At 37.5% G+C, this 15504-nt stretch overlaps 1 long non-coding RNA gene across 1 annotated transcript; it reads left to right on the top strand.

Annotated features, from left to right (window-relative positions):
• The first annotated feature begins 10536 nt into the window (after nt 1–10536).
• Nucleotides 10537–15030, top strand: LOC110015233. The gene is made up of 2 exons (XR_002290382.1): nt 10537–10669; nt 14818–15030. It is a non-coding gene; the product is annotated as an uncharacterized LOC110015233 (long non-coding RNA).
• The last annotated feature ends 474 nt before the right edge of the window (nt 15031–15504 follow it).

The raw sequence follows: 15504 nt of genomic DNA on the forward strand, positions 1-15504 counted from the left end.
TAATGGATAAAAAGTACTTCATCTTTGTCATGTGATTTATTGATACTTATGGATTTTTTATTGACCCGCATCTGTGTTGGTAAAATATATATAACTGATAAGAAGTTAAGAACCAATTTAGGTAAAGAAAAGAAAATTTTAAAAAGTGAAGCATCATATCTTACAGAAGTCTTCTCCACAAATGGCACTTATAAGATTTGCAAACATTTCGAGCGTATTTTGGAAGTAAAGTCTAATGCACAAGAAAGCAAAATCTAACGGAAAATAGCACAAACAAAATCTAAGCTAATCGGGTGCTAAAAATTAAAAAAGTGCAATGATGTAAAAACATCTGCCACATGTTTATTAGTTCAATTCAATTTTATTTATATAGCCCAATATTTACAACAATAGTCATCTCAATGGGCTTCATGGCGGTGATTGTGTAATAAACATGAATCATAAAGAACATAAAGTTAAAGAATTCAATAGCTGAAAACTAAACAGACTAAACTAAACTGGGCATCCCTGCCCTTAGACCCTCCTTCGCAGATTAGTCAGATTTAGCTCTGTCAAAGGCCAATAGGGGGCTGCAGCATGGTACAGTGATTACGGGGGGTCCTGGTTTGAACCCTGGCTGGGACCTTTCTGTGTAGAGTTTGAATGTATTCCCTGTGCATGCGTGGATTTTCTCCAGGCACTCCGTTTTCCTCTGACAGTCCAAAAACGTACCTTACTTGGAGTCTCTACATTGCCCCTTGGGGTGTGTGAGTCTGTGGCCCTGCAACAGACTGGCGACTAGGTCAGGGGGAACGCCGCCTTTCTGCATCAGTAGCTGGTATAGGCTCCAGCAACCCCATGACCCCAAAAGTGATTCAGCAGGTTCTGAAAACTGATGGATGGACTATTCTTGTGGCTGCTACATATTTAAACAGGTAATTCAGAATATGTCCATATTAAAATATGTATTTTATTTTAAATATTAATAGTAAAAAAGTGAGGGAGACTATAATTCTGAAGATTTCTTCCTAAATGTTTATACCCATTCCCCTTTCTCAACTTCTATTTTGACTTAAGAGTTTTGTAGACTGCAGTTCCCAAGATTTTTTCATCAACTCTGACTGGGTAAGGCAAGTTGATCAATATCCAAAAATGTCTCCAATGATTTAAAGTCTCTTTAAATCAAGACCTTTGTATTTATTACAATGTGAGGTTGACAGACTCCAAGATTTCTGCCTGTTAAATGTCAAGAAAACACTTTTCTTTTATTAAAGCTGCAAAATAAACTGAAAATAAAACGAAGACGGAATGCACAGGAATTTGAAAAAGCTGCTATGATCAAAAATAACAGCTAACCTCAGTGTGGAGGCCGCAATCAACAATGGAGCAGACCGGATTCGGTTTCTGTCCGCACTTCTAAGTTAACATCAGTGAAATCACACAGCGTTCCTTCTGTGTGCCAGCTAAGTCACTGAAATGTCAGATTGTTTATTTCAAACAAACATTTAGACATGCGGTGGAAAAACAAGCGTGTCATTTTTGATTCAAAGGAAAAACTTTCTTCTTCTGACTGAACCAGCACCATCCATGCTAACTTACAGAGAAGGAGTACAGCTGCAACACAAATATTTACCTAAGACACACTTTATTTTTTAACATTAATAAGAAATGCAACTGGGCTTTACACATCTTCACACATTGATTACCTTGGTTTTATATTTTAAAAAAGTGAATTGTTTCAAACTGATTTGATAGTCTAACTTTTTATAATTATTTTTAAGCAGACCTAAATCCATACTTCAAAAAACACTTTCCTGTTTAACCAGTCTAAAGCTACGTTCACTACGTTCTTAAACACACATTTAGCCCATGGTGCTCTCACTGGACAAGAAGGGAGGGGCTTTACTAGCACATTTCCACCACCTACAGTTGGCTTGGTGTGAAATGTTTCAGCGGTGAAAATCTTGTGAATCTTGCTCCAAACTTTTCTCTTCACAGCTCTGTTCCGATAGATGAAAGACTTGGTGTCATAGAATTCAGTTCGGCACAAACTGCAATTATGAATTTCTCGTCCATGATCAATTTTCAAACAGTTGTCACTTCCATGAATTAAAAGGAATGCCAGCATACGTCACTACCAAATCCGAGTCCCTGACTGGTCAGTTTTTTTACCTGATTAAACTTTCAACATGCATTCAGAGGCTTAAGTTATGTATGCAGTCATAGAAACTTGTTTAGCTATGCATGAACGTGAGAGTTTAGAAAGTGGAACCATCAGACGCGTCAATTACTCTCAATATATGTATTTTTATTTGTATTCTTATTTATAATAATAATTATTATTATTGTAAAAATGACAAGATGAATATTTCTAATGTTGGTTAGTTCAAACTTGTGTATAAGTAATAGGATGGAATTTTCTCTCGTTGTAGTTACATCACACACACACACGCACACACCTTTGCTCTTTCACCCCCTTTCTTTTTATTCTTTTTTTCTCTTGCGTCAGTATTGGTTGTTGTCTTTGTCAGATCTGTTTTTCCATTGTATTTTCATTTGTTTGTTGTTGTTTTTTTGTTGTTGTCTCACTTAAATAAGAATTAATTAAAAAAGAAAAAAAAAAGTGGAAGCCCAAAACACAAATTTAAGCGTGTGTACATAAACTTTTCATTGGAAGTGCTAGCTTGAATGTGCTTTACTCAGGGTGGTATAAACATAGCTTAAGAAGGACAAATGTCCAACTTTGTGCAGCAGGTGTTACACTGTAACAGAAAGGTTTGTGTTTGGAAGTTACTCAACTGTCACTGCCATGAGGAAACAAACTACTTAAGGTAAGTGCTTATGTCGTACACACAAGAACACTTGAGGTACTAGCTAATCTTCTGTCTGAATAATCACATACTCGGGTTCCAGTTCTGAACAGAGTGTGGGGATCTGTGTGGGTGCATATACGAAGTTCCATGTTTTGCGCATCATAGAGGAAATTGCAAGATTACGCCTTGGGCATGGCCAGTAGTAATTACCGACGAAGTGGCCTATAATCTGTGGTCGATGTGTGTGACTTGTACCGGCATGGCATTGTTGCATATATTTTTGCGCTTTACAAAACAACAAAAAAGAAAGTTTATGGCCAATTACATATGCATGATTGACGCCTCACCTTCAGGAATAAAAGAATCCTATGAAATCTGAACTTCCAACTGAAAAATGACCCAATCTGTTGTCACAACCAAGAAAAACTTGTTTAAATCTTGGTGTTTAGATTAAATAGTTATGGCTATACTGTTTTTATTAATGTTCATACATACATTTCTTTGAATATTAAGCAAAAATGAATAGTTATTCATTTTTCTCATTCTGCATTTTTCATCATGTTCTAATAAAGCTTTAAAAACTTTAGAGCACCTGCTCCACCTGCCGTCAGCTCCACCTGTTCTCTGTACAGCTGCAGTCTTTTTTGACTCATTGCTGGTTTAAATCCAGTCCCTGAAGCTCTTTCTTATTGGATTAGCGATGAATTACGCCTGATGTCCCAGCAAATCAGAACATCTTAGCTTACCAAAGTTCGGAAAATCGTGTTTAATGTCCCTTTTCCTTTACAAAAGGTAGACCTTTATCTTTCACCAGAACCGGTAATAATTCTAAGACTAAGCCCTAAAATGTCTAATTATAAGTAAAAGTCACTCTATTCATCCCATATGATGGAATCATTTCATCAGTTTGTAAAAATGTATCTTATATTTTATTATGTTTGCACTGTGTTTTAGAGAAAAGAAAAGGCACACAAATAGAAAAGAGGTGGCCACATTTGCCCTTTACTTTAGATGCTGATTCATGAGATTGTCCGTTGCTGGGAAACGAGCACATTCTCTCTGATCAGTCTGAATTGAGGACATGTCCTGCCAGAGCGGGCTTCAAATACTAAAGAGTGGGCTCACCAGGAGCAACAGTGACTTTAACACAACAGCTTGTCACCTAACAAATCTAATGCTTAGCTCAGTGAGAGCAGGCTTGACTCAGCAGAAAACAAAATGACCTGTTTTACATCGTGCAGGATGACTCCCCCTCTTTTAGTCCAGGTACCGTTTTGGGCAGTCACCCCTTAGTGTGTACATCATACGACGTTGAGGAGAGATTAAAATTATTTTTTTTAAATAAAAGCAGTATTTATTGGTGTGAAATTCCAAAATTTGGTACGCTTAAGTCTAAAAAATGTTGATACTGTCTCGTCTTTGTCTGATGTGTGGACAGCACATCCCGGTTTATCAAACTATCAGAGGCATTTGTGAATCTAAATCCAGTTCCACCAACACACTAATTCTATGCATCTGTTTGGTGTGAGTAACAATCACTGTTGTAGTGGTGTCAGAGTCATCAGAGTTCACGGTAATGTGGGTAACTTGTGGCTCACTCCTTTGACTTTTATTAACTGAAATTCCTCTTGATAAAAGATATGCATAATTGTGTTAATGTTGCATTGTTAACCAATTCACAGCATGAAGACCACTAGATCAGTAAAGCCCAGCCATGGGTTCGTACAAATTCTGGGCTTCTTCTTGTCAGCTTTTAACTTTTTTGCGTACGATTAAATACTATAAGTAAAACTTGTTACGGTTCCTTGGTTTTACCACGACAGATTTTTCCTAAACCGTTCTTGCCACAGGCTGCACTGTGGTGTAGTGGTTGGCACTCTCACTTCACACCTAGAAGGCCCTAGTTCAAACTGGCTGGGACTTTTCTGGGTGGAGTTTGCATCTTCTTAGCTTGGACGTGTGCGTTTTCTCCTCCCACAGACCAAAAACATGCTGCATAGGTTAACTGGTGAGGAAATTGTCCTTATATGTAAATGTGGGATCGTGTTGTCCTGTGACAAGCTGGCGACCTTAGGGTGCCCAAAAGCAGCTGGGATAGGCTCAGAGTCCCAGAAAGGGATTCAGTGACCTCTGAAGGTGGATGTTCTTGCCATTTTTTTTTCTTAACTATTAGCTGTTTTCGAAGACAACAGTTGCAACACTGAACTGTTCATTTATTGATTACAAGTTAAAGAGTTGAACCAATCTAGATGAAGAACAGGAAACAACCACAGGAGAACCTGTACTCTTTGAGACTCTTAATCCTCTTTGATCCCAGCTCACTCTTCCACTTTTGTGATCTAATAATAAACTGACAACACAATGGTTTTGACATAATAAAGCCCTACCGGTTTAAGCCTGTAACTCCCATCTTCTTGTTGACTTACAGTATGCAAACAGGCCACCTCTTACAGCTGGAAATATCTTTGCAACGACCAATGTGTTTGTTACAAAAGCAGATAACTGTCATCCCAATAAATAAATAAGAATCATTTTACTTGTGTCTTTTAAAAAAACTATTATTTTTACTTTCTGGTAAGATTTATTTCATATTGTCATGTGATTAACGTGTTTCCTTGTTGTATACTCATTGATCAAAGTAAACTAATAAATCCTTTGATTGTTAAAGCAACCCTTATTTCAGTGCAATTTGAGTCATGGAGTGCTGGATTTATGAATTATTTTTATTGTAATTGTTAGCTAATTACAAAGATTTGCAGACAGAACGGTGTAATCATAAAACTACCTGAAGATACAGTCAGGGGGAAAAGGATACAAGGCTGTTAATCCACTATTTTATCATCTGATTACAGTGTTTGGCCAAGTATGTTGACACTTGGAAATCCTCCCAAACTAAACTTATGCTCAACATTAAGAAAATCTAACATAACCTTTAAGTACCTTAACAGCTGCAGTTATTTGTGTTAGTTAAACAAAAGACAGATTTTGTGTAAATTGATCGTATCTGTCTGCCTGTGATCTTCCTTCTCTTTACACTTCTCTTATTTTTTCTTTCTCGTTGATCTTGACTTGATAACAATCAAGACTTCAATCAAGTTTTCGCTCATTTTTTTGTTTATAAGTCTTCAGGGCAGAGGACAGTAATAAAATGAAGTGCACTTATCCCTTAAACAAACTTTCTTCATACACTGATTTCTGATAACAATACATGTATAGACAAACACATAGAGGCACAGAAACACACATCTAGATATACACACATCCAACTTACTCAATACTCCTTAGACCCATGAATGGCTACAATGTAGTAGGTTGAGCTACAAACTGAGCTTTAACCCAAAATTGGTACTTTTTGAAGTGGTGCATGCAAAAATAAAACCCTTTCACAGAACCTGCTCTGATCATCTTATGATCTATTGTAACTGTCTTCCCAGTGGTAGACAAAATCTAAAAACCTGTGTCATTTTCTAAGACATAATTTCTGCAGAGCAGTAGTAGTTCCTCTTAGTTGTGACTGCAGAGTAAGCCTGCCTCTATATCCTTTCATCCATCTGTTTACACTTCACATAACATTACAACAGAATTGGCAAGCATAACTGGAGCTATGCAGTGGTACAGTTTTGAGCATGGATCTAGCCATCTACAAGGATTTAGCCAACTACAAGTGGATGGATCAGAATGGAGCAGAGCAGAAAGATTGTGGCCAGCTGATTGTTATTTCTACCTCACAGCTACAAGCTTTTTCAAACAACATTTTTTGTCTACTACTGATTTACAATAATGTGAATTAAGAATTACTCAGAAATGCGATTTAAAGAGCCACAAAAGCATGTTAAAACACACAACACTTAATAACACTTTTTTAAGTGGGCTTTTAACGACATTGATGCTTGAAAAATCCCCTCACAGATTGGGGTTATCCCCTAATCAGAGATTTAGAAAATAGGCCAGAGTAGTTTTACATGTAATTCCAAAAGGTAATTGAATTGAATAATGTTACCATTTGCATTTATTATGTTGGATGTGGGTGACACACTTTTAAACTTCTAGTTTTGGACAAACATAGGGTAACTTCCAACATGCAGTTTAGCATTGAAGTTTTAGTATTTTTTAATTTTTGCTCTGACTTGTTCTGTCCATTCCACAAGTGTTTCTATTTGTGTTGTGACTTTTTGCATCTGCGCTGCAGAATTCGGATTTATGTTGTCTGTTTTCTGTTAATTTGTTCTTACAATGTGGTTGCTTTTTGTCCTTGTGTTTTGATATATCAGCTCTAATTTTTACATAAAATGTTTTTGCATACATTTTTATGCAATTCATTTTTAGTTTCTTTAGCATAAATATAAAATTTAATACTCAAGCAAAACCAGAACAAACACACCAAAGTACATTGTGTCATATTTAAGTCATTGTACTACAAAAACATCTTTTTTAAACAAGTAGCAACACTTTCTACTGTCAAAGTACCAATTCTTTTGTTGTTGTCTACAATTTAGTATGGCTCCACCTTAAGTTGATGATGTGAATGACAAATGGGAGCTGCTGTGTGTGTCTCAGGCAGAAGTTGTTAGATCTGGTGGCAGCCAGGCGTGTCCCCTCCTGGATGAAAGGAGACACACCTGCAGTCACGCCGTATATTTCTCTCATCACCCACTGATCATTTACAGGGGACAAATGCAGTCATCTCACACACAAAGATTTGGGTTGCGTGCAAATGTATATTCATCTGTGTGCAAGCAGCTACAGGTTTCTTGTAAATAGGATTCTCCTTTGGTTTGAGCTCACAAGCAATATTTTTTTTAAGTAAAATAGCAAACTTCTTTTTCTAATAAACTAAATTTGGGTAGATTTTTTTCATTTATGGATCATTTATAGACATTGTCTGGTTCCTATCTGGTCTTCACATCTTTCTACTCAACACTTTCACTCTCAGTGTGTTCAAAAAGGGTTTAAAGTCAGACTCCAGTGATCTTTTTATCTGTTGTAAATGCGTTCTCAGTGGTCTTTTAATTGTGGTTATGGTATTTTTTAGGAAGATTTTAAACACCTGTGTTGTTTTCTAGGACATAGTTTCTGCAGAGCGTCAGTAGTTAGAAATTCACTTCTGAGTTGTCGGCGGAGTTGCTGGTGCAGAGTAAGCCCACCCCATTTCCCATATACCCTTTGTATAAACACTCTCCTTCAAGCTTACAGCCCCTCACAACCCCAACCTAACATTACTAGTGGAACAAAAATGGTGAGCTCCTGATTCACAACAAGTTGAATAAATATATACTCACAAATGTAATTTTAATCTTAACTTTTTGTACAATGTCCCTCAGGAATGTAAACAAACATGAAAGTTGTTTTTTGTTTGAATGTGTTTTATTTCTATTAAACAGGAATCACCATTAATAATTTAAATGAGTAATAAAATTGGTTCATAATTTACCAAATGTTCAGTTTTAGGTACAGTAGGGTTTGTTGTTTCATGAAGTTAGGTAGAGTCAGAGGACGTGTCTCCTGACAACAGAGAGAGAGAGAGAGAAAAAAAAATCGCTTTTCCCTTAGTGATAGACTGTAAGAATAGTCTTAACCGGGAATGCAGAAGGGCTGACACGGCCAGCTAACGTTCCTCCACGGAACACTCTGTACAGCTGGAAGTGCACTCCTGATTGACTGATTCCAATACACCCAGATTCTACTCGGTAGGACAACAAAAGTGATCTGAATTTGATTTGAGCACCCACTCAGAGAAGACTAATGGGTATAGGAGTAACACGAGCCCTTCTGGGTTCATTGAAAACCAGACACGCCACCGCATTCTGGACCATCTGTAGAGGTTTCACAGCAGATGCTGAAAGACCAGCCAAAAACTCATTGCAATGAGGTGGGAGATAACAGTGGCCTAACCCGCAGCTGAGTGGCACGCTGTGCTATAACACAGGCTCCATTTTCCATATGTTGACTATTGCATCGCTGCCTGGAGACAAAAGAAATAGGATTTCAGTGGTAGAGGTGATGCTGATTTCAAAGTCTTGATGTAGTATTTTTTAATCTGTCCAAGTTGTAAGTTGTTTAGTGTGTCTGACAGATGTCTGTTTTAGACTAGAAGGTACTTTTAACAATTTTAGAAATATTTTTATGGCTGTTCAAAATCTGAGTTTCATAACGTATTACATAAAATAAAAACTTTCACATTTATTGGTTTTAGGCAGAAGGTTAGGAATTCCTATATTTATTGTTCTTGTTACTGCATGAACACTCACATTTCTAAATGGTCCATTTTATAAAACTAGCCGATTCATGGAAATGGAAATTGTGGTAGTTTAACTTGAAAATTCACTCCAAGGTTGAAATGTAGAATCATGCAGGCATTTAGTAATAAAATTCAATGTATACCACGTTTGAACTTTTTTTGTGTTCATCATTAGACACGTGTTTAGAAGTTATGACACTATTTTTACCAGGCCAGAAACTCGGGTGTAGTGAAATCTACAACACATTAAGACAGTCTAAATGTGTTAATGTTGGATGTTGTTTGTTGTCATGGGCGAAACACGCTGCAGAGGCCAGCTCTAGGTTGATGTCATGACATAAGGAGAGAAAAGCGGTGGCTCAGAAAACCGAGTTGTCTTACTTCCGAGTTAGAAGATGAAATGTGAAAATAACTATTTCATAAAAGAAATTGTTGTTTTGTGTGCCCAAGGGAATATATTATCATACATATGGATATAGTTTATTCTGAAAAGCTTAAGAAAAGCATAAAATATAGGCCCTTTAAATTTCCTTTAAATTCAGTTCTTTTGAACTTCCTTTAAATTTTCATTTGAATGCCCACCCCATTAATATTTCCTTTGAAATCTTTTGGGATTATCAATATCTGCAACACAAATAAACTTACTTTGCTTTACAGATCTTAGTGGCTTCTTAAAAACTGGATTTTGAACTTGAACCAGTTGATCTTTATCTAAAAGCTCAAAGGTTTCAGAAATACTAACCTTGCAATACCTGGTGTCCATACGCGTGGACATCCCATTTTGGGGATATCTCATCACAGTAGTTACTTCTGCTTAACTGGAGCCCTGTGACAACATGTGTAGAGGGTTCGCTCAAACATTAGCTTTATGCATTGAATTTGAATAAGCTTTGAATGAGCTTTGTATTGAAGTCTCAGCTGGACCTTTTAGCTGCATAGTCAGACGGATTGTCCTTGTATATATGTTGTTATGGCAAAGACAAATGGTTGTGCCTCTCAGCAGATAGGAGACAATGTTTTTCATCCCATTTTATTTTAATTTGTTCGCCCTCGCTTTGGCTTCGTGTGAGATTTTATGATGTTACAGGAATTATTGTCTCTATGGCGCCTGTGGCTGATTCTTCTAGCACAGCGTGCGTCCTGCCTTTAGGCTAAAAAATAAAATACAGTTGGTTTACTTGGCAAAGAAATTTAAAAAACATTTAAACAGTATTTTTAATTTTTTTCCGAAAAACATGAGACATTTTGAATCCAGCTGAACACTTACTTGACAATAATTTAGTTGGGAATATGATCAAAAAATGGTTAACTAATCAAGAACAGATGACCCTAATGTCCCAGCTGTATTTGGTTAAAATCTAGTACTTAAAATGCACTTCATAGAAAGCTTGGCGTAGCCTTTAAAGTGTAACAACTGAATATGTTGTGAATTAGAGCCAAAAATGCCACAATAAACCACAAAACAGCCCGTTGCTGAACTTTGAACTATATTAAACAAGTGAATGCTGGTCGTCCCCTACTTCGTTTGTGTTGTGCTACATGTGTGCATACATGTGCAGGAGGTCATTCATCTTCCAGCGGTTTCTGCGAGGATATATACACTGTCATGCAGGCACTCATGTGTTACCAGCAGGACAAGGTAAGTGTGTTATTTTCAATGTATTTTATGGTCTCTGTTGGACTGCAGCAAAGGAAATAGATGGAAATGTCACAGTGACGTTTTTGTTTGTTAGAAACAAGCCAAAGGTTGTAAAGAAACTCATAAATAATGTTAGCTTTGAGTAACCGTTTTGATTGCTTGTGTTTTCAATTATTAGTTTTTCCGTAAATATTGCTTTAAATCGTTTGAAAGTCTGGGAATCTGTTTGACTCCCTGGTGTTCATTTCTGCAGCATGGGCGCTCTTTACACGCCTGCCAGGGTCGTTGGTCCTGTTTTCACTTAATGTTTAACTAAATGTTGTGACCATTTGAAATGAGATGAGAGGTCACGGAAAGGCGCAAATTAAAAAGCTGGTAAACACACACACACACATGCCCTGCGTACTCTAACAGCCCCGGGAGATTAGTAATGGTTTCTTGGCTGTCAGCCGAGCTTTTTGCTACACCCATCACTGAGATTTTCTATTAAGGGGATTTTCACCTTACCTTACTCTGTTTTTCTAGCACTAAACACATATCATTTTATCATATGGCAAAGCTGAAGGTAAAGCTGTGAAAGGTTCAAAAGAGGACATAGAGTTGTTCCCGATGAGTTCATAAACACGTTGACTTTTTGATGCATCCATCCTGCAGTCATTACAAATGCACTGATGGTTTTATAACCGCCCGTTGCCATGGCAGCGCTGAAGAATAAGAGAAGTGCTCCTCTGGGGGACAACACGAGTGTGCTTTGTGTCTGTAGGATTAGGACCACAGCACTATTTTTCATTTCGCCTTTGGGCCACCAAACAAGGGAGTAAAAGGGAATTGAATCTCCCTTCAGCACTCTCGGCCAAGCACCAGACACCCGAGGTGGAGGATGTCTGTCAGTGCGTATGTTTGTGTGTGTGTGTGAGTGTTTATGTGTTTGTCTGCATTTCTAAGTGGTTGGGTAAGGCCCAGATGATACAGACTAACAAGTGCAGCCCCAACATGTTAATCAGAGTCCTTAGTCTGACCGGTGCCTTTGCTGACGAGTAGATCAACATTCACGACAAGTCTACAATTAAACAGTAACACACAAACTTCTACTTTAGTTCATTTCATTAGTTTGCTTAATCTCAAGGTCTCAAACAGAATCACAATCAATTCTATCGGAAAATGCAAAAAATATTTTAATTTTTTTAGAACTGTTTTAATTTTATTTTTTTTTTACTAATTTTACAATTTTTTACGGAGCCCGTGTCCCACAGAAAAAATAAAATATACCTTTTTCCCACAAATTAATATCTTGTTCCCACAAATTAATAATCCATTCCCACAAAATAATATTCCGTTCCCACGAAATACTATTTCGTTCCCCTCGAAATAATTCATTCGTGCGAACGAAATAATTATTCACGTCAGAAGTCATTCATAAACACGGATATGCTCTCCGTCCTGTCGCTTTCAGCAGTAACTTCCGTGTCTCTGTGACCCACTTTCATTCAAGAAAGGAAAAAGAAAAACAAGAATGATCTATGTATTATTGTCTCAGTGGATATAAGAAAATATCATAAGATTTAAGATGCCCAGTGATTCACCGGACATAGCTCCTAGCTCCACCGCAGAGCTCCTTTGCTTGTCATGTCGACATTCAGGTATCTAGCTGCTTGATATTGTATGTATTGCATGTTATGGAATATTGTAGTTTAGGGTCGAATAGGAATAATAATATTCAGGACTTTTTTTGTTAACATACTCTTTAGCAGTCACTTTACATCCGAAGGCTAGTAGCCTACATGCTACGTAGCCAATCGTTTGCCCTGTTGTTACACTACAATAAGAGGGACACTGTGATTGGTCGAGATGCATTATGAGGTATGTGTGATGTATGATGGGATACGTAGCATGTAGCCTACTAGCCTTCGGATGTAAAGCGACTGCAAACAAGTATGATGCGTTTGTAGAGCTTTTTTTTAAAAAAAAAATCAGATCTCTATACCAGTGTTTTTCAACCAGTGTGCTGTGGGAGATGGTCAAGTGTGCCGTAGGAATTTGCCCTCATTAACTGATCTAAAAACCTTTCCCATCTCCAGGAAATCAGCTCTGTGTTCATCCAAACAGGCCCTGATAAAACACTGAGTAGTTAGGAGTATAAAAGATCAGAAAATTATTTTTCTTTGTGTTTATTTAATTCTATTAAAGACATTTTGATAAGGATGACGGTACCGCGATTTAGCTGCAAATAAAGATTTTGCGGCAAAGTCCCGCCCCTTTAACTGTCTCCGCCAATCATTCTTGAAGGCTTAATCACATGTCAGCAGTCTGACCATTCAAAAGTGGTTAAAGTTTTAATTTCCTTGATCTAATTTAGCTCAAAAAGTCTCTCAGTTCCAACAAAAATACCAGCTAAAGCTCGTCTTTAGCGGTGTAGCTTTCCACAGAATCCAGAGTCAGACCGTGGAACAAGTGAACAAAACAATGAAGCTCAGAGACCCGAGTCTGTCTGCCCTTTTGCGGCAGTTTTCACACTACATCTCCCATGATGCATTGGGTTAAGCGTACAATAAGTCGTCCTTGTTAAACGTCTTGAAGCCACAACAAACACAAATCAAACAGTTTTTATATTTTCTAACTTAACTTTTATTTCATCTTTTAGAAGAAAACAGCTGCAGCTTCCTTGCGCGCGGGGGGGGGGGGGGGGGGGGGGGGCTGTAGATCAATACAGACTATGAGTTTCTGCTTCTTTTTTTTTGTCAAGTTTAAAGTGTGCCATGGCTCAAAAAAGGTTGAAAAACACTGCTCTATACATCCTCCGTGTCTTCAATGCAATGTAATGAGACACACACAGACAGATTTGTGAAGGTATCTGCTGTAAATTCCAATATTCCTTACATTTGTCTATATGAAGAGAAGCAGCAATCTGTGTTTATGAATGACTTATGATGTAAATAATTATTTCGTTAGCACAAATTCATTAATTCATGAAATTCTGATGAAAATATTGCTGTGGCATTTTGCTGATGGAGGATACAAATAAAGAAAATTGAGATTCAAAATGACCTTTCTGAGGATTTATTTATACAAATGATTCAGGGGGAGAAAAAAATGCCATAAGAAGAAACTTGTAGTTGTGACTTAGAACCTAAGATGGCAAGCCACAAGTTCCCATCTCCGCCCCATTCTGATGCATCCACTTGCAGACAAATAGATCCATGTGCGTCCTTAACTTCCTCGTCTGAGCTGGAATCTGCCACTAAACTGTACGACTGAATAGTGCCAATATTGCTCGCAAATTTTCTTCCACTGCTTTCTTTGTTGCCTACAATTTCGAGGTGAATGTCTAACAAACTCCTGCTGCTCTGCAGGAACTGTGTCCTAGAACATGACAGTGTTTTTGATTTAGCCCAAAAATGGCATAATCATAATTAAGACATTTACAATACTAACGATGATTGAGGTGTGAATGTAAAGACATTTACAATACTAACGATGATTGAGGTGGGACTTAATAAGTTTCTGCCACCATGCCTCCTATCCTGCATATTGGATCCTGCACCACCAGTTCCTAACAGCTACATTATAGAAATCCATTAATCTTTGAATCATATTTTGAAATGTTCCTTACCAAGCTATAGGAGCACAGATGTGTTTTATTTTTAACTCACTGTCTATTTTCTGATGGTGTGTTGTAACAAGAAGTAATGACTTGTTTTTCAGAAATGCTGCTTTCTCATAAATAATTTTGTTAAAATAACTTGGGCAACTTCAACTAAGTGTTCGTCATCTCAACAATCTTATAGAGGAAACAGAATATTATCACAACAGGTTTCCACTGCATTAACTTTAACTCCACATTAGATTTCCTGCTTTAAAATAGTTTTTCAGATATTTATGACAAAACTATACACTGACAGTTGCCAACTGATTTTGACAACATGTGTCATGGTGCCTCTGTCAGTTCTCCTCCCCCTCCCCTCTCTGCTCTGTTTCTGACGTGACAAGCTGGCTCCACTCACCTCATCAAGCCGCAGCTTTTTAAGGAGATCCAGTGCCAGTATTCAACGCCATTTCGTTGTTCCTCTACGGTGCATAGTCTGGTTGACTCTTGTATCTGGTTCATGTCTATTTGCCTTTCACTAATTTATCCTACGCCTCGCCTACAGGATTATTCCTCCACGAGTGCTCACCTGGTCATCGTCGTCATCTCTGGTTCCACGTCTCGTTTCCTGCACAAACTCTGCTGTCCTGGGATATTTCTGCCGAACCCTCCAGCCAAGCCTCGCCTTCAAGTCAAGAATCCGGACTCTTTTCATCTGATTCTATCCTTCAAGTTTGCTATCAAAATAACCAGCCGTAAATTAAGTACCTTTTACTTACCTCACGACTTCTGGGTCTTCTTCCGGGTTCCAGCATCTGGGTCTGTCAAGTCTAAGAATACCAGGACAACATGCTTGCTAACGTGTCAAGGTTGAATGTTCACGCAAATTGTAAGCAAGGAAGATAGATCTATCATCAAGGAAAGTATAAAGTTTCATTTTTCCTTTTATGTTACAATCATTATTTTTGTAGGCATTTTTTAGCCTTAAATGCATATTTTACTGTAAATCATTTCATAATACACAAATAACAAATTAATAAGGGTCTTTTTAGGATACTTGCATTTTTTGATCTTTGGTCGTTTTTCTTTCTTCTTTTTTTCTCCGGCTTAATTTCGTAAATCCACAATAGGGATTGACACACAGAATTTTAGGCCCATTTTTTGTGTCCTAATGAAAACATACTTTGTAAAATTATGAAATGATCCTTTTATTTTATGAAATGTAAGATTTTTCTATGTAAATTTATGAAAA

The sequence above is a fragment of the Oryzias latipes genome, chromosome 6 (genome assembly GCF_002234675.1).
Source record: "Oryzias latipes chromosome 6, ASM223467v1".
NCBI classification, from domain to species: domain Eukaryota; kingdom Metazoa; phylum Chordata; class Actinopteri; order Beloniformes; family Adrianichthyidae; genus Oryzias; species Oryzias latipes.